The 24,834-nt window shown below is 36.9% G+C and overlaps 1 protein-coding gene and 1 pseudogene across 4 annotated transcripts in view; both read left to right on the plus strand.

Moving 5' to 3' along the window:
- The first annotated feature begins 2,787 nt into the window (after positions 1-2,787).
- The window catches only part of LOC145246027 (coiled-coil domain-containing protein 186-like), a 202,114-nt gene continuing 180,067 nt past the window's right edge, over positions 2,788-24,834 (plus strand). For all 4 annotated transcript variants that reach the window (XM_080107851.1, XM_080107852.1, XM_080107853.1 and 1 more), the window contains exon 1: positions 2,788-2,893. The gene's annotated coding sequence lies outside the window, so the exon portion shown is untranslated. The remainder of the gene's footprint in view (positions 2,894-24,834) is intronic.
- Positions 8,763-8,894, plus strand: LOC145246342 (U2 spliceosomal RNA; annotated as a pseudogene).

Below are 24,834 nucleotides of genomic sequence, written 5' to 3' on the forward strand. Positions count from 1 at the left end.
TGTGCCTTGTTTGGGGTGAAAATGTAATAAAAAAAAAAAAAAAAAAAAATTAAAATGTACATATTACTCTTTACATGCATGAGTTTGCATGCAATTCACTTGAAATTATTGTCGGATATGAGCACCCGCTCTTTTATGCTGGTCTTTGTAAAGTTTACCAACTTATTTGGTATCCCTACGCATGTATATTCCGATAATATGAAATCTTTTGTTGCGTCTGGAATATTGTTATCGAACGTGTTTGAATCGGACGAGTTGAAGGAACAATTTAAATCTATACACATCATCCATCGAACAATTCCCCTTTACTCTGCGTGGCAGGGGGGAGCCTGGGAGAGACTAATTAAAACTGTCAAACAATATTTGAGGAAACTGTTGGGCAGAAGAAAGTTGGATTATTTTGAATTTCTGACTGCACTTTCTGATGTGCAAAAGGCAATAAATGACAGACCCCTCACTTATATTGTTTCTGCCGACAAAGACTTTAATATTTTAACTCGGAATCATTTTCTTCAAACAGGATACCAATTATGATGCTGAATTATTTCCTGACCCTCCAAATAGGACTGCCTTATTACATTCCCTCGAAATGAGGAATAAATTTGTTGAAAAATTCAATCGTATCTGGCATAATGATGAAGTCGATGCCAAAATCGGGAGCAATTGGACCCCCAAGTAATCTGTTGGAGAGATAGTACTTATTAAGACTCCCAACAAAACCAGACAATTTTGAAATCTTGCTAAAATAATCAAATTAATTACTGGAAGCGACAATAATGTTCATTCTGCGGTTGTTCTTAAGGATGGGTGTGAACAGGTCCATTCCTTAAAAAATCTTGTGCCCTTGGAAATTGAGAGAAATGATGATATTGTATCAACTGAGTTTATAGAAGAAGGAGGTCTCTTTTTCTGTTCAATGTGTTCTGTTCCTAATGATGGAACATCGCCAATGGTGTGCTGTGATTCCTGTGACAGCTGGTACCATTTCAGCTGCGTAGGAGTTAATTGGCAAGATACCTTAGGGGAGTGGTTTTGTTCTAGTTGTAAGGATGAAGCTCCTCAGGTCAGTCCATACAGTGGAAATTAGCTAATGTCTGGATGGATGAGAATTTTGAAGTTTAAACTGAAAATTGACAACAGAAAGTGGCACACATATATTAATATTAAAAAAAAAATTTAATTGAATTAAAGTTGTAATTAACTAGTATTGGGAAAAAGTAATGATTATCCATTACTTTTTCCTCTCCTCCTTGGCAGTGTAATATTAAGAAAGTTTAACTGAATTAAGTTATAATTATTGAATCTCAACCATATTAAGTTAAGAAATAACCATATTAAAGTTAAGAAATTTAACGGAATTAAAACATATTGAAATTATAAAATTGTCTAAGTTAAGACTTATGTTTATTGGATTAACTTGCTATTCGTCGTTTATCCGACCGTTTTATTAATTAACTTGTATTTGGAAAAAAGTAATGATTATCCATTACTTTTTCCTCTTCTCCTTGGCAGTGTGTGAGAAATTCCACATACAACTGCCATCTTTCTTTTAGGCCGGTCATACAGTTCTAGTAGCTGGTCTGTGATTGGTTTAAATTTGAATGTGTCAGGTGATTTGACTTGACGCCTTTTTTGTATTCATACATTTATTTTTCAGTCTAAGAAAGAACACGGAACGGTATAGACTCAAACCAGCGGTTCCCTCACTAGGAAGCCAAGATAATTCCTTCATGGACACCAAATACGAAGGCACATCTCTACAAGCAGAGACAACTTATTTTGCTGAACCTATTCAAATTAAGGAGGACATTCTACTACTGTTCAGCATGTTATTATCCAAATATTGGATCTTATCTTATTTCTTCTTGAGTCCCAAGGGGCTTACATTGTGTCTGATTATAGGCACCATCATTCCCGCCGTGTTCTCCATGATCATCATGGATCCTTCCAAAGGAACAACGAACTAACATTCCAACAATAGGAATTCATACTTAAGGCTCCATGCGTATGGTAGCAAATCGGGCCACCGTTTTGTAAAAGGACTTACCGGAACCAAAGAACTTTCATTGCTGTGACATTGTGAATAAATTTTGAGTGTAAGGTATGGCTTTTGTTTGTGGAATTCATTTGCTTCTGCAGGGAGGAAATTGAGTGTGTAAGAAAGAAATTTTTTACAAAGGATGTGATTTGGCGGAAGCCTGTTCATCGGCGATTACCTTAAATTTACCTTTAACGGTCCCGTGAATACTTTACTATTTTCGATTTCTAGAGATTCCTGCACCTGCAACCTCGGTCTTAAAAATTGATAGATCCCGATTATGAATTGGTGAACACCGACTACCACCCTCTCCAACGTTACAAATTGAGCTTTAGCTTTTCAAAGTTGCTATAAACTTCTTCATCCTTTATGGCGTCATCCATTTTTAATTAAATAAATCTTATAAAAACATGATCAGTAACTAATGTTAAAGTTAGTAAACTGACCCAACGGGTAATCTCTTAATTATATTTACTTGCCTTTAACAGAGTGGGGTGGGGAAAGCACACCTCTCCCAATCATAATAAGGGCCGCTAGCGCTTGCTGGGGTAGTGGTATTAAATTGTCTTTTCCTCCTATCGCGTCACTAAATTTTATTTACTCCCAATCACTACTTCCTCTCTCAATTTTTGTTGTTTATTCTCTCCCTCTCCTTTTTTAATTCTTACTCATACTGCTCCTCATCATTTTTCACGCAATAGCAAAGAGAGAGAGAGAGAGAGAGAGAGAGAGAGAGAGAGAGAGAGAGATTTATGTGTTATTATTATTATTATTATTATTATTATTACTACTACTACTACTACAAGGAAAAAAGTATACTGTAGCTGTTCTGGCTTCGGACTTCCACCCTGCAAGGTAGTTTCTCGTTGTTGATTATTTAATTGTTTTATTTTTAATAGATTTAGGTTGATATCTCGGATAATTCAGCTTCTTTTCTAACTTCTTCAGAATTCTACTTTAGAATGCTGAAAAGCTATTTTAATATATAAAAGTTGTTGAGCACTGAAACATCGATCAGGTATTTAAAAAAAAAAAATTTCATGATACAAAATGACATAATAGTATTACAATTTCGTCTTGCTTGGAAACTGTCTTGTATAAATGTATTTCTTTATAACTGAGACGCGAAGATATTTTGAAATATTTTAATTCTATGTATCGAACTAACCAGTTGGCAAACACCGAATGCAAACTAAAGTGATTAAAAAATGTCAACGTCCCAATATTAATAATCCCATATTTTAGTTTTGGATGTATTGAAACAGTTCGCTTAAAAATGCTTTTCATTGTTTTCAGGTGTAAAAAAAATTAAAGCAAAGACGATTATTCAGTAAAGGTTAATTTTATCAAACATGGTTTATTTTAAATTTTCTTTATTGTTTATATGATGTACGGTTGCAGATTACGCAACGTTTGCCTCGTTATACTCACGCGACGCATATGTCGTTTCTTATATATAAAATATTGATAATGTGTATTTTGAATACTAAACTAAATGTTAATATTTTTATTTTAATGCTGTTCTTCCGACTCAAAATTACCTTTAATAAATATGTCCCACTCATGTTTAACACCTGTGTTATTTTATGTCAATTCATGCTTACACTCAAATAAAAAATACAAACAATTCCACTTTTTAATTAATAAAAAATTACTTGTTATTACATTTATTAAAAAGTAAATAAAACCGTTTATTTGCCAATTTTCTCTATATTTGTCAAAAGTAAAGTAGAGATTGTTGAATTTATTTTCGTATTTTTATTTTTACAAATATTTCAATATTTGGCATAAATAAAAATATGAAAAATAGGGAAAATATTAGTAAAAATTAAAACCTACATTAAAAAAATATTAGTAAAAATTAAAAATATATAAAAATGCGCTGTTTAATTAAAATTTTTGGATTTTTTTTTATTTAGATCCAATAATATTTACGTTTTAATTTAATTTTGGATTGACAACTGACAGATCAACTGAAAACATTTTCCGTCTTTATTTAAAGTAAACAGTAATTTGACTGTTGCATGAAAAAAATACCCTTAAAAGATTCTAACCAGTTCTAATTGCATGAAAATGTTTTTTTTATTTTTTTTCATAAATATTTAAATGAAAATCTTTCTGACGACGATAACCTCATATTTGCATGTTCACCAAACAACTCTGTAGTTGAGCGCAATTACACAACACAGTGGGAGTTCCTTTTTTATTATTATTTTCTTTTTAGACACGACAGATTGAATTTAATTCGCTGTTTCCGTCTTTTGTTGTTTATATTGCAAAACTTCTAAATTATTTTAAATAATGTTGAAATAACGATTCATCAGTTTTATAATAAAACGCTTATTAGAAAAAAGATCAATCAATGTTTGGATATTTTCGATGCTAATCAATCGTAGGTGTGAGGTTTTTTTTTGCCCCCCCCCTCCCAAATATAAGCAAAACTTTGGACAAATTCTTTACTTTTATACTTCTACATTACACCGTCTCAGTTTGTCTAAAATTAGTATTTGTCCTGTGACTTAATTATTTGCATCAATTAAATTTTAGGGAAAATGTTGATATCGATGATCAAGCGATAAAAATAGTCGATACTTCTGCAGTTTTGTTAGGTGAAAGTACAGAATAGTTAACAAAGCCCCCACCCCTTCATCAAGAACGAGTTTCTAAATAATAGTTTCATTTCAGCATGGTCCGTAAATTGTAAAGATACCAAATGCTTTGACGTTAATATCAAACCATTTCCAGTTTAAATCTACGCATGTAATCTGATTAAAAACGCGTTCCAAATATGTAAATAAAGGTGCATACTGCATATTCAGATGGGCATTTATGGCGACAATTAAAAGTAAAAATTCGTATTTTCGTCGGCCATGTTTAAATCCGATAAAATAAAGGGGGGGGGAACTCAAATCGAAGTTGGGAGGTGAAAAATCAATGCAGTTTGGTAGCAAAATCGCTAAAAATCGCAAGTTTTCATTTTCTTAGTTTTAAATAAAACTATTTGATCGATTTACGTAATTTTGGGATTATGACATTTTCGTTCTGTAACGAGTACATACGCACCATATAGACCTTCTTTAATTGTCAATCTGAATAAGCACCAATAAAAACGCCATCTTGTAAAAATCTCGATTATTTTAGTATGTTTACACATTTCAAACGTTTTTCTTCAAATGACAAGCGGTAAAATCGACGGCCTAAACAGAATGCGCTAAAAATTTATAAATGCACGTATGCATTCTGTTTAGGCCGTCGATTTTACCGCTTGTCATTTTTTTTTTTTTTTTTTTTTATCAAACTGTATTGACTGAGTAGTTAGTAGGCTTGCTGAAAAATGATTCGGCGATTCTTAAGATAGAATCGACAGATCAATTATAAAAAAAAAAAAGTGTGGTTTTTAAGCAAAAACAACAGTACTCACTTAATGTCGAAAATAGTAACATATCCAAAAATTACGAAAATTCATCGAATAGAAAATTATTTGGCAATGTTAACTTTATAAGTCCGCAAGATGGCGTCCGTGAACGAATGGAAAGTGGAAAGGAACGCATTTATATATATAAAGGGAGTCACCACTTATCAAGGCCCGACCATTCGAGGATAAGGGTTAATAAGTGTACACTGTACAGTAGTTAGTTGGAAAATGTCGAAGTAATTGTTAGTAGTGGAAATTTGGTAAACTTGATTACTTAAGGGAATGGCTCATAAGCGAATTTGTTTACGTTGGACTTAAAGACAACCATATTGTATTCTGTTGGAAAGCAGGAAAACGGAACAGAGTTCCACACTCCACAGGTGTGCAGTTCTAAGAAAGAAGCTTTGTTCATGAAATCTACGTTTAGGTTTAGGCACAGATAAAGTGTGGAAAATTATTGATAATGGTTTTAGCTATGACAGGGGGACCATAAATTGGAGCTCAGACTGTCACTTGCCATGAAAATAACGATAAAGCAGAAACAGGCTTGCAATGTCTCTTCTGTGGGAAAGAGGTTGCAGGGAAGAGAAAAGGGCATTCCCAACTAGGCTACAAAGTTTATTTAGTCTTTGTCAAGGCAGCTCCTGCCCAGTTGTGGCAACAGTACTCCATCCTTACTACTTGGCTCTTATACAGGTAGAGAATTGCATCAGCAGTGAGACTGGAGCAGTAGAAGGATCCCACCATTTTTGCAGCAGCCTTGGCAATGGATTTGATGTAGTGTTCCATCTCAGATCAGGAGTAAAGGTCAGACCTAGAAGTTTGTCAAACATGGAGCCTCCTCAAGATGAGAACCATTCATTTTGATTGATGCCAGACGGGATCAGAGCATTGATGATGGAAAGATAGAAGCTTGGTTTTAGATGCATTAAAATTAACCAGCCATCTCTTTCCCCATTGTACCACGTGATCAAGATCAGAGGAGAGAGAATCAGAAAGAACTTGGTCGTTTGAGGTGTTGCCATAGATGGTAGTGTCGTCAGCATAAATGTCTACAAATGATCTTAGGATGTGATTTGGGAGATCATTTATGCAGATCAAGAAAAGAGTTGGACCCAGGATTGACCCTAAGGGATTCCAGCATTAATACTGAACTTCTAGTATTTGCCCATCAACCACTACTCTTATGAACCTATCAGAGAGAAATGATTTAATAACTGAAAAGACAGTTCCAACTATACCATAGCTGGATATTTTGTGGAGTAGACCTTCATGTCATACCCTATCAAAGACCTTTGATATGTCGAAGGGAGTGAAACGAAATTAGTCAGTTAAGTGTACAACCTAGCAAGAAAAAAACAAAAAAACTTGACTGTTGATAACAACAACTAATAACTAAGAAATGTTTTTTTGTTGTTTCAACTAGACTGTAGTTTCACATAACATTTTAATAAACAAAACATACCATAAAAATTGACTTTCATCTTCCTTTCTCTGCATAATTAACAAAACAATGAAATGAAAAAAAGCCAAAACTTTTTTTCGTATTTTTTTTCCAAATAAGACTGTAGTTTCACATAATTTCATAAACAAAAGATACCGTGAAATTGTTATGTGAAACTACAGTCTTATTTGGAGAAAAAAAAAAAAAAAAAAAATACGAAAAAAGTTTTGGCTTTATTATTTTATGTGAAACTACAGTCCTATATTTAAAAAAAAAAAAAGAAAAGTTTCTTAGTTTTTCCATTTCATTGTTTTGTTTGTAGGTACCTCCATCATGCACTACAGTTTGAACACCCCCTGTATGTAACACGATGTAACAGTAACTTAATTTAAAATTATCATCCTAACTATTTTACCATTTAAAAGAAGCTTCAAACAAACTTCTAATATTAAAAAAAAATTTGGTACTTGTACAGTTTAATCAAGACATTAAAAAATGAAAATATCGGAAAAAGGTTATATTGTACGTATCCATTTTGGACTGAAGACCTCCGAAAAAAAAATTTCAGTTAATTTTATGGAGTAGTTTTTTTTTTTTTTTTTTATGACAGTGTAGGTAGCCATCTTTGAATTTTTTTAACATGCCATGGGGAGATAACTCAGTTTAAAGCGCGACACTCCCTCCCCATCTTTAATACTAGCTTTTCTTCCTAAACATGACTATCTTTTGCTCGGTATCATAACAAATTGTTTTTTCGCTGTAAAAAGAAAACTACTTGATAAAATTAAAGGAATTTTTGTTTTCAGAGAACTTCATTCCATAATGGAGGCATATAATATAACTTTTTTTTCTCGATATTTTCATTTTTTAATGTCTTGATTAAACTGTACAAGTACCAAAACTTTTTTACAGCATACCAAAATAATGAAAATGCGAGACTAAAATCATGTTTACATTATCGACGCTTTAAAACAACGTTCCTATGTAGTGACGTTTTTGAAGCTGTAAACATACCCATGTTTTAAAAATCTAGCTAAAATCGTCATAATTAGTCCTATTTTCCTGAAGTTTCGATATTTATTCATTATTCAATAAACTTGCATAATAAAACGAGGTTTTGTTAAATATATTAGAGAAAATATTTTTTAGGTGTTCTGCCCTTCCCCCATATTTCATGTTACAAAAACTAAACAAAATAAATGAAGCTTGATAAAAATTTCAACATGCATTATTTTCATAAAAAAAGCAAAAATAAATTCATGCATTTTTTTTTTTTTTTTTTACTATTGAAGACAGATAACGTTGTTTAAACAAAAGAATACATTTGTACTAAGATTTAAGTAAAAATAACAGGTTCATTATGTTCCGTGATCATTATTTGTTAAATACTGAAAATTTCATTAAAATTGGGATATTTCCTGTTTTTTTTTGTGATTTTTTTAAGTAAAGGGAGTGGTCAAAATGTTTATACATTTTGAGCATCGGCATTCATTTTGCACGTACCTATTATTTTCTAGTTAACTTACAGTTTTACTATGTCTTTTTTTTTTTTTAAATTGTTAGATGAAAGTACAAAATAGTTACAAAACACCATCTTCTCCCCATGTTAAGAATGGCTTTCTAAACAATAGCGTTATTATTTCAGCATGATTCAGTAAGTGCACCACTGCACCGGTACTGCCATTCTTAACATGGGGAGGGGAGAGTGTTTTGTAACTATTCTGGATGTCCACCTACATATATTCTTATTTATTATATTTAAAGACAATATATTTTAATAATTGTGTGAAAATAAACATTTATGCGACAAACTTCATGAGGGGATGAAAAATTGGTCTATTCCGGAAACTCCTAATTTCCTGCTGATTACACTTGGCCTTTTGGCCAAGATCAAAGTGTAGTATCTGTTCTTCAGATGCTGCACTTCCATTTCTCGTTCTCTTTCAGTGGAGGAGAAATCCTTCACGATTGAGACAATTTTTATTTTTGTACCTTTTCTCCACGTTAAAAAACGACCCTGGTGTCTAACTCTGTCCCGTGGGGAGGCATTGTAAATAGGTACAATCAGTTAATATGCTGAATTACCAAACTTCAAGTCATGGCGAGAAAAGCAGGCATACACGAACAATCTTTGTAGTAAGATAAGATTTTCTATCACTAATAAAGATTAATTTGAAAATACTATAAAAAGGAATATCATGATAACATAAGTGCATAAGCACCAGAAATAGTATACACATATTCTTATTTATTATATTTAAAGACAATATATTGATGTCATTAATAGTTTGTAATAAAAAAAAATATGAACAGATTTAAATCATAACAAACAAAACACGCTTGATGACTAATTTCTAAGTTAAACCACAAATTTTTGGATTCTATTGGTGCTATCTTTGTCATATACAAGCCTTTTTAAAATTATTTTCTCATCGGTAAAAAGTTGTTTATTAAATACATGTAAATTATAATGATCATGATATTTTTAGCATTTAAAATAAAAAAAATATAATAGAGATATTTGTAACATTACTAATATACTAGTAGTACCTGTGACTCATTGGGTTATAACGATTATCCCTATGTCAGGAAAGATAGACTTTAACGAATGAAACAACCGAACAAAACAGGTACTACATTGTCCCTAACCTTAAACCCTAACCCTAGCTGCCCAGAAGAGGAGGTAATTAATCTCTGTGAGAATGGTCTCATGATGACAGAATAGATACTTGTAGGGGACTAGGATATATAAATACCCCAATCCCGTTACAAATGAATAATGAAACGAATGGAATTGAAGGAAACAAAGACTCAATTGATGGATAAGATAAACGTGTTGTTTATTTACTGTTGAAAGAATGAACGTTTTAGTTATAACATGTGTTCATGTCCGCGCGTGTGTAAACAATGTTCGTTGCGGGACTGGTGTTGTAGCAAGAATAGGAAATATGTATTCATCTCAAGTTCGGGTCACTATCGTTTGTTCGCGCATGGGAAGAGAAATGAGTGTTGTAGTGAAAATGAGAATGATAGTCCAGCGTGTAGACAAAGAAGAGGATATGAGAGTTGACATCAGTTAGTAGTCAGCTACGCGAAAGTGTTCTCAGGGACCAGTAGTAGATAGAGTGAGAAAGAGTGTGAATGTGTACATACGGTCTGTTAGCTCGTGCCCATACATAGTAGTAAGTGGGCTTGAGGTACGCGTGTGCGCACACCGAAACAGCGGCGGCTAGTGCGCCGACCAGCCACCTAGGAGGCTAGTCTCGAAAAAGTAAGAAGCCGGTTGTTACTCTCTCTTTTATACTCATTTCCGGTGGTCCTTTGCGCATGTGTATATTTCCTTAGAAAGCGGAAGTGACGTCGTCCATGTGTGCGTCCGTATGCGCTTGTGTGAGTACATATGTGTGCGTTAGCATGTGTGTATATACACATGAATGTGAGTGTATGTACGCGAACGTGAATATGTGTACATGTGTGGACGTGGGCGCGTATGTTTGTGTGCGCGTATGTATATGACATAGCTTGAAATGTGAATGTGTGTTTTTGTGTGAGGCTTGAAAAAGGCTTGTACATACTACACTATCCCCCTCCCCACTCAAAGGAGGAGGCAATGCTTGAGAGCGAACAGATGTTACTCCCTCAAAGGAGGAGGTAATGCTTTTGTGACAACAGAACATATACTATACGACCGACCCTTCTCTAAAAAAAACAAAAACAAAGGAGTAATGCCTGAGAGGATGATTATCTACTCACTCCTGAATTTAGTCTGAAACAGTATAGTAAACTGAACTGAACATTAAAAGATTAAAATAATTTTTTTTATTTTTAAAATTTTCTTATTTTGTTCAAGCTTGGGATGAGATTTATTTATTTTCTGTACCTCCCCCCTCAAATGTAGGGCAAATGAATAGTGCGTGTTTTCTTTGTTTTTAAAATTAATGTTTCCATCCAACAATTTACTATCTCCGGTACTACTCATTATTCACAGTGGCATGCACAAATCTTTCTGTAAATTTAACAAGCTCCTGGTTTTGACCTTTACTCCTGATCTGAAATGGAACACGTATATAAAGTCTGTTGCCCGGGCTGCTGGGAAAATGGTAGGATCCTTCTACCGCTCAAGAAGACATCTCACTACTGATTCAATTCTCTATCTCTATAAAAGCCAAGTACGTCCAAAGATGGAGTACTGCTACCACATCTGGGCTGGAGCTTCAAAAAACAGCCTATCCTGCTTTGACAAAGTACAAAATAGACTTCGTGGCTTAGTGGGGGATGCTCTCTTCTCTTCCCTGCAACCTCTCTCCCACAGAAGAGACGTTGCGAGCCTGTCTTTGTTTTATCTTTATTTCCATGGCAAGTGCTCGTCCGAGCTCCAATCTCTGGTCCCCCCTCGCCAATTTTTCATGATAAACACCCGTCTAGCTAAAACCACTGTCAGTAATTTCCTCCACTCTTTATCTGTGCCTAAATAAAAACGTAGATTCCATGAACATAGCTTTTTTCTGAGAAGTGCATGCCTGTGGAATTCTCTTCCGTTTGCCTGTTTCCCACCTGACTACCACTTGGACGTCTTCAAGTCCAACATAAACAAATTCCTGATTAATCGCCCCCTTAAGTAAGACGTTTTATCAAATATCCAATACCAACTATTACTACGATATTATCCCATTGATTATTGTACACAAAATAATCCTTATCCCCGAGTGGCTTACGGGCCTTGATAAGTGGCGATCCCCATGTAAAAAAAAAAAAAAAAAAATCCAAAACCTTCACCTGCTATCTCATACATTCCAGTCGAGATCTTTTTAAGATTCTAAACGTCCCTTTAAGTGTAATTGTTTGAATCTTTCTTGTACTTGGTTCACCAAGTAGTTTTGTAGAGCTAAAAATGAAATATTATTATATTAGCTTTTCAAGCAATAAAAAAACTCAGATAATCATAACATGTACATATATTATAGCTTTTTTCATGTTAAATAAGGCCATTGCCACTGATAATAAAAGAGGCTGCTGTGAACTAGGGGTCATACTTACAGAGGCATCTTAAGTGAAGAGTTGTGTAGCAGATATTTGTTTACATTACATTTAAATTTCTCCATGTTGATAAAGCCAGGAAAACAGGAAACAGGAGGGAAAATCCAAATGCTAACAGTTTGAGGAAAGAAATTATTAGAGTAGAAAGTGTTTCGGCATCTGAGGACCCCTACAGTGAATGGATGAAATTTTGTTGACTGATAGTTGAGAGTATTTACGTCAAGGAGCACCAGTGCAGCAAGTGACAGGACAGAGCTTGATAGTGTGGGAAACTATTAAATTAGAGGTTTTCATTTGGACCCTGTCTAAGAGGGAGAGAGACTAGTGTTTGATGTGCCAGCCCATATGTTACAACAATACCTGGATCTTTCTTTTGGCCAAAAAGATGATAGTAAATATTCCTCTATTAATATCATACAAATTAATTTACATGAGAATTTCTTCATGCTCGACCTTGTCAAAGGCTTTGAATATATCAAGCACTACTGTCCTAGCTTCACCAGCTTTATTCCAAGATGATCGTTAGAATATCTGCAGTAGAACGTGCTTGCGTGTTGGTCAGAAAGAAGTTTAGCTTTGACAAGGTAGTCTATGTATGTATAATTTGATTTCTCACGAGACAAAAACTAATGATCTCACTCCCTCTTTTTCTACAATATTTTAAGGAGTAGATAGGCTCTGCCTATCACCGGCTTCCATACTCCTTCTTTGCCTATTAGCCAGGCGCAGAGGTACTATCACAGAGATTCGACAGAAACACTCAGTGGTAGATCTTGTTTCCTGACTAGGGTAATGAATGCCGTTTTCCCCACTCCCAACACATCCCACCCCTCTAAACTTGGCACTTGGGAGTGCTTGAGTGTCACATATGCCAGTGCAATTAGATTGGGTTGACCTTCGTCTGATGGGTCGAGGGTACCAGATTGACAGTTCCTGGCTGCTGTTTCCAACTGGTAGTACAGGTGTCCTAACTCTTTGGTAGCACTTAGAGCAGCTGTTCCATTAACAGTTGTATAATATCGGGATGTTTGTAGTGCCATGTCGTGCATGAAAAGGGACCCTGCACTCATCCCTGATGGGCTTTCCTGAAACCACAATCCTAGTAGATGAAAGGTCAGCTGATTGTCTACTTGTGTTGCATGTCTGGTATTCTGCTCAACCACTTGTTCAGCACCCCCCTACCTAAACTGAAACTCCTTAACAAAACAAATGACAGTACAATCAAAAATGACGCTTATGTCAGGCTTAGGTTCAAAGAAAATCAAATTGCCTCCTCATTTGAGGCTTGCATTTATGGACATCCGTGGGCTTAGAACTAATTTAGATGATGTTGAAGCATTTTTCCTAACAAACACCCCAGATATCTTAGCACTGAGTGAGACTAACCTACACTCCTCCATCCCCTCTAACTACTTTAACATGCCTGGATATCTCCCATTCTGCCGTAAGGACTCTGACAGACATAGGCACGGAGTCTATATTCGTAATACCCTCGCCTTGACTAGAGAAAGAAACCTAGAATCGGTCGATCAAGCCTTTATGTGCTTTATACTTAACATGCAACATAACATTAGCTACTTCTATTTTCTCTACTGCTCTCCCTCAACCCAGGACTGTACCCTAATAAACAAAGTCTCTGACAACATAGATACAGCACTCTCCCTCGACACCAGTGCACAAGTACATGTATTTGGTGACTTCAATGTCCACCAGAGAAACTGGCTTGAATTCTCTACTCACACAGATGCTGCTGGTAGTACAACACATAGCTTCTCTATATCTCACTCCCTATTACAGATGGTTATGTTTCCAACCTGTTTCCCAGACCAACAAGAGCAACATGCATCACTTCTAGATCTGCTTCTGACCACAGTTCCCGATGATTGTATAACAAATGCGCACAGCCCACTTGGGAACGCTGATCATGTAGTGATAATGGTTGAAATCACCCTAAACTCTAGAGCCAAAAGTGAAGAGCCAGTGCTCAAAACAACGAGATACTATAAAAAGGCTGACTGGGAAGCCATCAGGGATCTCCTCAGAGATGCCCCATGGGGAAATATCTTTTCTCTTCCTGCTGAACAGTGCGCAAATGAGACCACCGAATGGTTCAAAACGGCAATTGAAGCGAATGTTCCCACGCGGAAATTTTATAGCAAGCCCCACTCTCCCCAATGGTTTACTTCTACTTGCGCAACTGCCATTGCGCAAAGGCAGCATGCGTACTGCATATTTAACCGACATAAGTCCAGTTCAAACAGACAGAAGTATATAGAAGCTAGAAATAACTGTAAGAAAGCAATAGCGATAGCTAAGAGAGAATTTACTGAAACAACCAAAAAATGCATCGAAGCACAAAAACTAGGAACCCGTGATTTCTGAAGAATCTACAATAGTGTAGTAAATAATGGGCAATCAACAATTCCCCCACTAACCAACAATCATGAGGTTGTTTGCTCAGCAACCGAGAAAGCTAACATGCTCGCCAGTCGGTTTGCCTCCAACTCCACACTGGACCCTGCAAACCACCCCCTCCTTGACATTCCTTTGCAGACTGACACCATGCTAGACGATCTGAAAATCACTTCTTTTCAGGTGCATGTTATCATAAAAAATCTTGACACTTCAAAAGCATGTGGACCTGCACTCATCCCGGTTGTGCTATTAAAAAAATGCTCTGCCGAAGTAGCTCCAGTGCTCTCCAAACTTTACAACAATGCCTTAATGAATCTTGCTTTCCGAACTGCTGCTTCTGTGGTACCAGTTTTTAAGAATTCTGGCGAAAGAACTTACCCATTAAATTATCGCCCCATTAACCTCCTCCCACTTTTCGCCAAAATATTTGAGTCCATAATTAATCAAGCTCTAGTCCATCACCTTACAGATGCTAAACTTCTGACCGATCAACAATGGATTTAGGCAAGCCCGTTCCACAGCAGATATCCTAACTGTAATCTCTGAACATATATACCATTCACTGGACAAAGCAGAGGAGGGTAGAGTGGTAGCTCTAGATATATTTAAGGCTTTTGACAGGATATGGCATGAAGGTCTTCTCAGGAAAATCAGATCGTATGGTATCACTGGACGAATACTTAACATAATTAAATTCTTCTTAGATAAGAGAAAAATTTAGGTTGTCCTCGACGGTCGTACATGTAAACAATATGATATAAATGCGGGAGTGCCTCAGGGGTCTATCTTTGGACCTTTATTATTCCTAATATTTATAAATAATCTCTCCGACAAAATTGCCTCTGAGATGGGTATCTATGTTGATGACACCACACACTATAACAGGCACGACAGGAAACAAATAAATACATATCTAGGGAAGTGGCAGAAACGCTAGAGGATGACCTCCAATCTGTAGTGGAATGGGACAAAAATGGATGGTCACATTCAATGCCGCCAAGACAACTTGTTTCCTTCAGTAATTACAAGAAACCTTCTCTACCACCAATAGCAATGGCCAAAGATTCATTAACTGAAAGTACATCTTTCAAAATTTTTTTTTTTTTTTTTTTTTACACAGGAATCACCACTTTATCAAGGCCAAGAGGCCACTCAAGGATAAGGGTTAAAGAGTGTACAGTAGAAATTGGACAATATAGTAATCATTAGTAATGAAAATTCGGTAAATTTGATAACTTATATGGAACGGCTCATCAAGAACTTATTTACGTTAGACTTGAACACAACCATATTGTAGTCAGCCGGAAAGCAGGAAAACGGAAGACAATTTTAAAGGCGTGCAGTTCTAAGAAAGAAGCTTTGTTCATGGAATCTACGTTTAGGTTTAGGCACAGATAAAGAGTGGGGGGAATTATTGATAGTGTTTTAAGCTAGATGAGTGTTTCTTGTGAAAGTTTGGCGAGGGGGGGACCATAGACTTAAGCTCAGTCGAACACTTTCCATGAAAATAACGATACATCAGAGACAAACTCGCAACATCTCTTCTGTGAGATAGTGGTTGCAGGGAAGAGAAAAGGACATCTCTTACGAGGCTACGAAGTCTATTTTGAACTCTATCAAGGCAGGACAAGTCCTTTCTAGCAGCTCCTGCCCAGATGTGGCAACAGTATTCCATCCTTGGACGTACCTGGCTCTTATATAAATAGAGAATTGCATCAGCAGTGAGATATCTACTGGATCGATAGAAAGATTCCACCATTTTTCCAGCGGCCTTGGCAACAGATTTGATGTATGCGTTCCATTTAAGATCAGGAGTAAAGGTCAAGCCCAGAAGCTTGTCAAAACTTGAGGCCTCCTGAAGACGAGAGCCATTTATTTCAATTGATGCCAGATGTGGATCAGAATGTTGATGATGTAAAGAGAGAAGCTTGGTTTTAGATGCATTAAAAGTAACCAGCCACTCCTTTCCCCATTGTACTACATGCTCAAGATCAGAGGAGAGAGAATCGGAGAGAACTTGGTCGTTTACTGTCTTAGATGTGCTACCATAAATGGTAGTGTCGTCAGCATAAATGTCTACAAATGATGTAAGGATGTGATTTGGAAGATCATTAATGTAGATCAGGAAAAGAGTTGGGCCCAGAATGGACCCCTGAGAGACACCAGCATTAATACTGTGAGCTTCTGATTTTTGCCCCTCAACTACTACTCTTATGAACCTATCAGAAAGAAATGATTTAATAATTGAGAAGACATTTCCAGCTATACCATAGCTAGAGATCTTGTGAAGTAAACCTTTATGCCATACCCTATCAAAGGCTTTAGATATGTCAAGAGCAATTGCCCTAGAAAGGTAGCCTCCGTCGAGAGATTTGCTAATCCTATGAGATATAACATAGCACATCTGCTGTAGATCTAGCAGAACGGAAACCATATTGAGTGTCACTAAGAAGGTTATTTTTGTTGAGATGGTTGATTACTTCTCTATTTAACACAGATTCCAGCAACTTACTCATGACACACAGAAGACTTATTGGCCTGTACTGAGAGGGGGATGAGCGATCACCTGAATTCTTAAATACAGGGCATACTGATGAAATTTTCCAGGGTGAAGGGAAACTATTCTCCTTAAGACAATGTTTAAAGAGTTTTGTAAGTATGGGCGCTAGTTCAGGTTGAAGTTTTTTGAATACTATAATTGGAATACCGTCAGGGCCAGTTGCTTTACTGGAATCAAGGGTTTTTGATTAGCTTGGCAACATCACGTACAGATATACGTATATCACATCGCGTGTTTTCTGATACAGGAGGAAATATTGGGGGTTGGCGGCCTTGGTCGCAAAGGGTAGAATTAGCTGCAAAGTTCTTGGCAAAGAGTTTGGCTTTGTCTGATGCTGACGAGATTACCTCAGGTTCATTGATGATAGTTGGGATAGAGCACACGCTTCTGTTCAGGATTCTGTTTGCTATTTGCCAAAACTGGTGGGAACCAAGCTGCTGCTCAGCTACTTTGGACTTAACGGATTGAGCATACAACTCTCTTGCGTTCTTTATTACTTTCTTAACTCCTTGGCCTAACGTTCACAGGAAACATGAGTTGGAACAATTGCATTGAGAGCATTGCCAGGACCGCTGCGAGGAAGGTAGGCTCTCTCTACCATGCTAGAAAGCTACTAACGCCTGAAAGTATCCTATACTTCTATAAGGCCACCGTTTGCCCATGTATGGAGTATTGCTGTCATATTTGGGCTGGTGCATCTGCTACTAGTGTCTCGCTCCTGGACAAGGTCCAAAAAAGAGTCTCCAACCTAATAGGTCCTGAACTGTTATCTAAGCTTCAGCCTCTGTCCCATCGACGAAATGTTGCATCCCTTTGCCTGTTCTACAAGTATTTTAATGGTGAATGCTCTGACGAACTGCAAGCACTTGTGCCTCCATGATGTAAATACCCTCAACAAACCCGGCAAACAGCTAAATCCCACCCCTACACAGTAGAGATCCCTAGATGTAAGAGAGCTTTCTACTCCAGTAGTTTCTTCCCCAGAACCGCTAGACTTTGGAATTCCCTTCTGGGTCTCTGCTTCCCCAACATGACATGCAGAAATTTAAGTGTAACATGAACCGACATCTTGCTGCCCAACTCCCTACATAGTATCCCAGTAGCTCATGTCCCTTGTAGTAGCCCCCTACACCAAAGTGACAATGTGCCAATGTGCCTTGTTTGGGGTGAAAATGTAATTAATTAATATATATATATATATATATATATATATATATATACACGTTTTATTTTTTTATTACCGTTTTATCTGTTTGGTTACATATGTTTCGGATGTTGGACCAAGTCTACGATCCAGCAGCCTCGTCAGACCTTACAGAAACTATTGTTATTATTTGGAAGAAGGGTTTTAGAGGAAATACGAGAAAAAAAGGGGGAGTAAGAGATAAGGGGGAGGGAGACGGGTATCGACAATAGTTAAGTTTTGAAGGTTAAGAGACATTAGATTGTAATGTGTGTGTGGGGGGGGGTAGCAGATTCAGGTAGGCGTGGGTGGATATATATGGATATAGGGAAAGGGAGGTAAAAAGGGGGTGGGAAAGAAGGAGGGAGGGAGGAATTTCGATTTTCGATTTTTTAGATTTGACCGCTTTTGGTTATTTTTGCCGGCACTGGAGTATATGGAATAGATGAGAGAGATGAGAGAGAGAGGGAGAGAAAGGACTTTTGTACGTGTTATATGTGCTTGGCCAGTAAGGGATTTCGAATGTTCATAGTAGCTATGATTCGTTCATTTGAGTTGACAGCAAGTTGTTTTTAGATAGTTAAGAGTTAATACATATGCCAACACACGCGCATATATGCATACATACATATGTACATATCTAGACATCCACACACAGTTACATACGCGCATACACATATATACATACAATACACATGCAAACATACATGCATCTAAATGCAGACATACACACACATACTCATATACATAAATACATATACATACACATATATACATATATATATACACATACATGGAGACATAGATCTCCAGTAAGATACTGATGTACATATACATACATACACACACATGTACCCATACATATGCATACACAATTATATAAATATACATATTCATAAAGATATAAATATACACACATATACAGACATATATATATATAGACATGTGCACATTTATACTAAGTAAATAAAGTAAAGTTAGGATAAGTAAATAAATATAGGGGTATAGTTAATAATGCAAGGTTAGGTAGACGCATTGTAAGGTATGTTCAAATATATGCTGTTGGTTTAATATTTAGGTGTCTGTATGGATTTGCCTTGCTGAAAAAAAAAATTTTTTAATTAGAAATTATGAAGTGAAAGTGATAGAGATAGTAGGAGGAAGGGGAGGAAAAATGATGATTGTAAATTAAATGTGGTGTTAATTTTCATTTTCTTAAGTGTTTTTTTTGTGTGTATATATTGGTTAAATTTACATGTATCGGAGACATAAATGTAAGTAGTAAGGGTTATTAGTAAGGCTAGGATATTCAGAATTAAGTTGTGTTATATTTATAGTTATATGGTTAGTAGGATGTCTAGGAGTTTAAACGTGGTTTGACCGATATAGTTTAAAGTTTAAAGATTATGAGGGTGGTGATTAAGTTCTAATGAGCCAGGGGTTCTTGTAGTTCTGTTAAATTCATATATAGAGGGGGTGGACTCCTAACATGATGTTTTGGGCAGTGGTTAGTTTAACCTTATTTTCAGTGTCAATTATATTGCGGACATAGGCACATATATACATACACTCATATAAATCCAGACATAGCTATACTTGTGTACAGACGTTCACCCATGCATGCACATAGATATACATATACACATTACCATTCAGATGCACGCATGCACATACGTGTATTTGTGTATATACACTCGACCCATGAGCATATACACCCATACACGCATATATATAAACACGTTCATAAACCTACACAAATATATACACATAGACCCAATCACGCCCACACATACACATACATATACATACAAAGATACATGTATGTGTCCAACGATAAGTAAGTAGGTGCGTTAAAGATAATAGTATTTCTGGCAAACCTACAAAAAAGTACATATATACACATACAGATATCAATACATATTCTAATATACATACACCCATATATATGTGGAGAGTTTTAGTAGTAATTAGTGAGTGGGGGGTAGTTGGATTCATGGATAGCCGTGTGTGTAGATGGTAAAAGGTAAGTGGAGGAATGAATAGAGGGTGTAAGATAGGTAGTTGGAAATATAGACGGAAGAGAGAGTATGGTGTAGGGGTATGGGGGGGAGGAGAGTATATCAGAGAATATATAGGAATATAGGATAAGTTGAATACTTAGAGTACTAGGAGGGAACAGAGTACATCTGGTGAATAAAGAGGTGAGTTGGTTGGAACTACCTGAAAACAACTCACTGTCAACTCAAATAAACGAATCATAGCTACTATGAACATTTGAAATCCCTTACTGGCCAAGCACATATGACACTTACAAAAGTCCTCGCTCTCTCTCTCTTGCTCTCTCTCTCTCTCGCTCTCTCCCCCATCTATTCCATATACTCCAGTGCCGGCATAAACAACCAAAAGCAGTCAAATCTTAAAACCTAAAATCGAAATTCCTGCTCTCCCCTTTTTTACCTCCCTCTCCCCCTCCCTATATCCAGATATCTCCACTTACGCCTACCTGAATCTGCTACCCCTCACACACACACTACAATCTAATGTATCTTAACCTTCAAAACTTAACTATTGTCGATACCCTCTCCCTCTCCCTTATAATCTCTTAACCCCCCCTTTTTTTTTCTCATATTTCCTCTAAAACCCTTCTTCCAAATAATAACAATCATTTCTGTAAGGTCTGACGATGTTGCTGGATCATAAACATGGTCCAACATCCGAAACATATGTAACCAAACAGATAAAACGGTAATAAAAAATAAAACACATATTTGCTCTGCAATAGTATTGAGCACTCTCTTCAGTTTTTTACTAATTACCAGTTTTACCAAATATATATATATTATTATTATTTAATTTTGACCATCTTAAACTTTTGATTGTTTAATTTAATTGTTCTTTCACATTATGAACTCAACTTGTTTATAAAGATGGTGATTACTTGTTTTTGGTCGAGTTTTCATTTCAGTAGTTTACAAGGAGGTTTTTAGTTCTCTCCTACAGCAAGAACTTAGACATCAGGGTTGGAAAGTGGGATTGAGAAGTCACCGCTCCCGAGGACGTGACACTCTGACCTGCAAAAAAAAAAAACCCCAAAAAACAAGTTTATGCAAAAATTAATTGGGAGCGATATTAATTTTGAACAGCTCTTCCAAAAACTTTTTAATGTTCCTGATCAAAATTTATTCTATAAAAAAAAAATGATAATATGGGATGTGTAACAATATTGACTAAGAATCAATGAAAATTTGGCTATGGTTCATTTAACATAAGGAGAATTTGCATTCTATTAAGCAAACCAGACCTGCCACTGTGAGTAGTGGCAGAGATAGTCAATTGTTGAATGGAAACATTAATTTTAATAACAAAGAAAACACACACCATTCATTTGTTCTATATCGGGGTGGGGGGTTACAGAAAATAAATACATCCATCTATTTATATTAATAAATATATATTTTTTCATCTGTCTTAGCTATACAGTAACATCGAAATAGGTTGTGCTTATTTAACTATCTAATACAACTTTGTTTTGCAATAAAGTGTAAATACCCACAAACACCTTTTAGAACTTAATTTGCATGTCAATTTATGAATAGTTTCTAATGAAGTAACATTATTCTTTAATTGTGATTTTGCATTATTATACAAACGTAATATTTTCGTCGATGATAAAGTCTGATGTTACTGAGATACCGAGAACAGATACTACACTTTGAATTAAAAACAAATCAGACACAAGACCATTTAAAAATGTGGGAAATGGATGTTGTTGGTCAACCTTTGTCACGATAACTAGAAAACTGATTAAAAAATTGATTGAAAATAAATGTCTATATACAATAATTTCATTTGAGAGTGGAGTGAGGGGAAAACAAAGAATAAAAAATTTGGTTAGTAAGATCTTTCCAACCCTTTCTAAATAATAGACCCCCCCCACTGTTTTCCAGTTTGTTTTGAACCAAAAACAAGTATACCAGTCTCTAAGTGAGGGTAAGATCTAAATGAGAGAGAAAAGAAAAAAACATGGGGATGGAGTTTGGAGCGTGAGTGATATCCTTCCAAGATGCAATTTGGTCAGGGATGAAAACATTTAAAATGGAGAGTAAGCATCTTGGAGGCTATTGTTGGTGGTGGTGGGGAGGAGTCATTCACTTGACTAGCTAAAAATAGAAACTTACCCAACTTACTGGGGTCTGACAGGATCAGGAAATGTGTGTGCCATGCTCACGCAGGGAACTTGTATTCATACTTAACTCCTTTTCATACACATAAGCTCACTACTTGTATCCATCTTTTCTCAAAAACCGCAGAATGTAATCTCTTTTTATCACATCCGACATTAACTTTGAATTGCTGCTTGAAGAACATCATCAGATCCTGGTAGCAAAAGATTCAAACCCTTTGTTATCTCCATACCACCATTTGCACTATGGCTAGAATTGCAAGAAATATCATTTGTCTACCTCTTTGCCACAGCGGTGCAGTGTTGTCGATTATATAGGATATGTTTAGTAGGAAAGGGTGCAAAGGATTAATACAAGCCGTTACCTCATTGACATACCACAAGTACCGCCAGAGTTTGTGATATTCGAAGAAGTGTATTTAGGTGTTTCTTCTGCTGGCGTGTTGCAGTAGGGATACTGGGTGAATTCACTATTCTGGACTGTGTTCAGAGTCAACGCGTTTCGGGCCAATCGCCAGGTCAGAGAGAACCTGTTAAGATGATTAAAACCTGGCATCTAACTCCGTTCAGGGTGAATCCTCTTTTCCAATCATCCCACCTGCCTGACAAGATTATCAGGCACCTCCCCTCCGTTACTAATCCCCTATGGAGTTCCTTTCTAGAAGTCAGAGAAAGGTCACTGGACCTAGAAAGCTTTTTGAGTGTAGCTTGGCACTTTCTGAAGAACTGTGTATTGTATTTCAGCCTACGATGACCCTTGACTGAATGGATGAGAATGAGGCAGGAAAGGTGCTAGCAACTGCAGGGTTCCAAAGTTCAGCTTAGGAAGCCCAGTCTCTAAGCTTCTCGATGACATATCATGTCTGGCATCTCCAAGCCTCTCTGATATGGACATTCAATATAAACCCGTCTGTGATAGTCATCAGTATAAGCAAGCATCCACATGTTTGTGCCTTGTGTGGCTCTACGTAAAAACAACAGCAATAATGAACTTACCTTCAGGTGGGATCTGAAAAAGAGATGCCATAAAGATTAACTGAATTTTTATACCAAAACTGGGTCACGTGATGGGGGGGGGGATGGATAAAAACGGTGTTAGAAATGGAAGAGAGAGCAAAGAAAAGAAATGAAGTCACCAGGCATTTTTGTTTAACTGCTACCAGGAAGCAACTGTTGCAGGGACAAATTTATTTTTTTGGAAAGGAAAAATCGGCAACTGAAGTTATTTCAACAATTTTTTAGTTGTTTCTGGCTGACTGTTGCTAACAGCACCATTTTCTTTCCCTGTGAAGTTTTTTCAGTCACTTTATTTGTCACTTTATTTATTGTAAAAAGACTTGATTTGAAGCTGATACCCGAATTTGACAGTTGATGTCAACCTCTGTGAAGAAAAGAGGATACACATGGTGATTTCCTTGAGATTAGCTGGAGGCGCCCTAAGTGTATATCAACAACTTAGTGCTACCAAGAATACTGATTTGACGGCAATTAAAAATGCACTAGACGAGGCATTTGCCATGGATCAGTGAACGGCTTATGAGAAATTTGCTTTGAGGACTCATGCCAGGAGAAACTGTGGATGTTTTTTTGCAGAGCTAAAAACCTTGTAATCCTGTTTGGTGGTGTAGTATTGGAATGAACATATGCATATGTGTTTTTTGCCGGCCTTCCAATCCGTGTAAAGCAACTGCTGAGAGCCTCCACCAGTATTTCAGCAACGCTCCTGGAACACTTGCTGGAACATGCTCAAGCCATCACCAGAGATGTGGAGGATGTAGGGGAACCAGTTGTGATGGCAGCGCAGACATGCCAGAATAGTACAGGGAGACTTCTAGTCTGAGCCCCACGACCAATTGGAGAGGTTTCCGCTGCGGCTAACGGAGTCATGTCGCGAAAAGTTGCAATGCGGCGGTGTTGGACACTTAGCCCAAAACAGTGCAGTAAACACATTAGGGGACAGGACGTCAGCGCCGTTCTGCTCCCCAGACAACATGTAAGGCGCAACCAACAATGACTGCATATGTAAACCAAGTGCTCAGCTCTCCTTGTCTCAGGCTGCTCATATACCATAGTGAGTGCCAGACTGTGTCGAACCTGGAAGAGAAGAACATCAAAGTCACCACAATAGGTGGTGAGATGCAAGCATGCTGTGAAACCATGAAAATCCATACAAACTCCGGTGTGGGCTCAGAATTCAATGTGTTGGTGACGCAAGGGGATTTGCTGGGGTTCGACATTGCTAGGATATGATGTCATTAAGGCACTGGGGGAAATAGTCATTGACCAAGACGGGAGTGTGCGCTTTTTGGAAACCCCAGTGTGTGCTGTGGTATACATCGGTTGGCCTGATTTCAAGGTGGACTCCAACTATCATCAGAAGGCCTGGACTACATCATGAAAGTAGACTGAGGAAAGATGGCCAACCGAGCTTAAGAATGGCATGGCAGAGTACCCCATACCTGACGAGGCTCATAATGAATACGAGCAAGAGCTTAAGGCGTGGATCCAATACCCTGATGACAAGCTGGGATCTCTTAAAGGTCTAATACCTTTAATGGC

Source organism: Euprymna scolopes, chromosome 23 (assembly GCF_053919585.1).
Source record: "Euprymna scolopes isolate OS-2025 chromosome 23, ASM5391958v1, whole genome shotgun sequence".
In the NCBI taxonomy this organism is placed as follows: Eukaryota; Metazoa; Mollusca; class Cephalopoda; order Sepiida; family Sepiolidae; genus Euprymna; species Euprymna scolopes.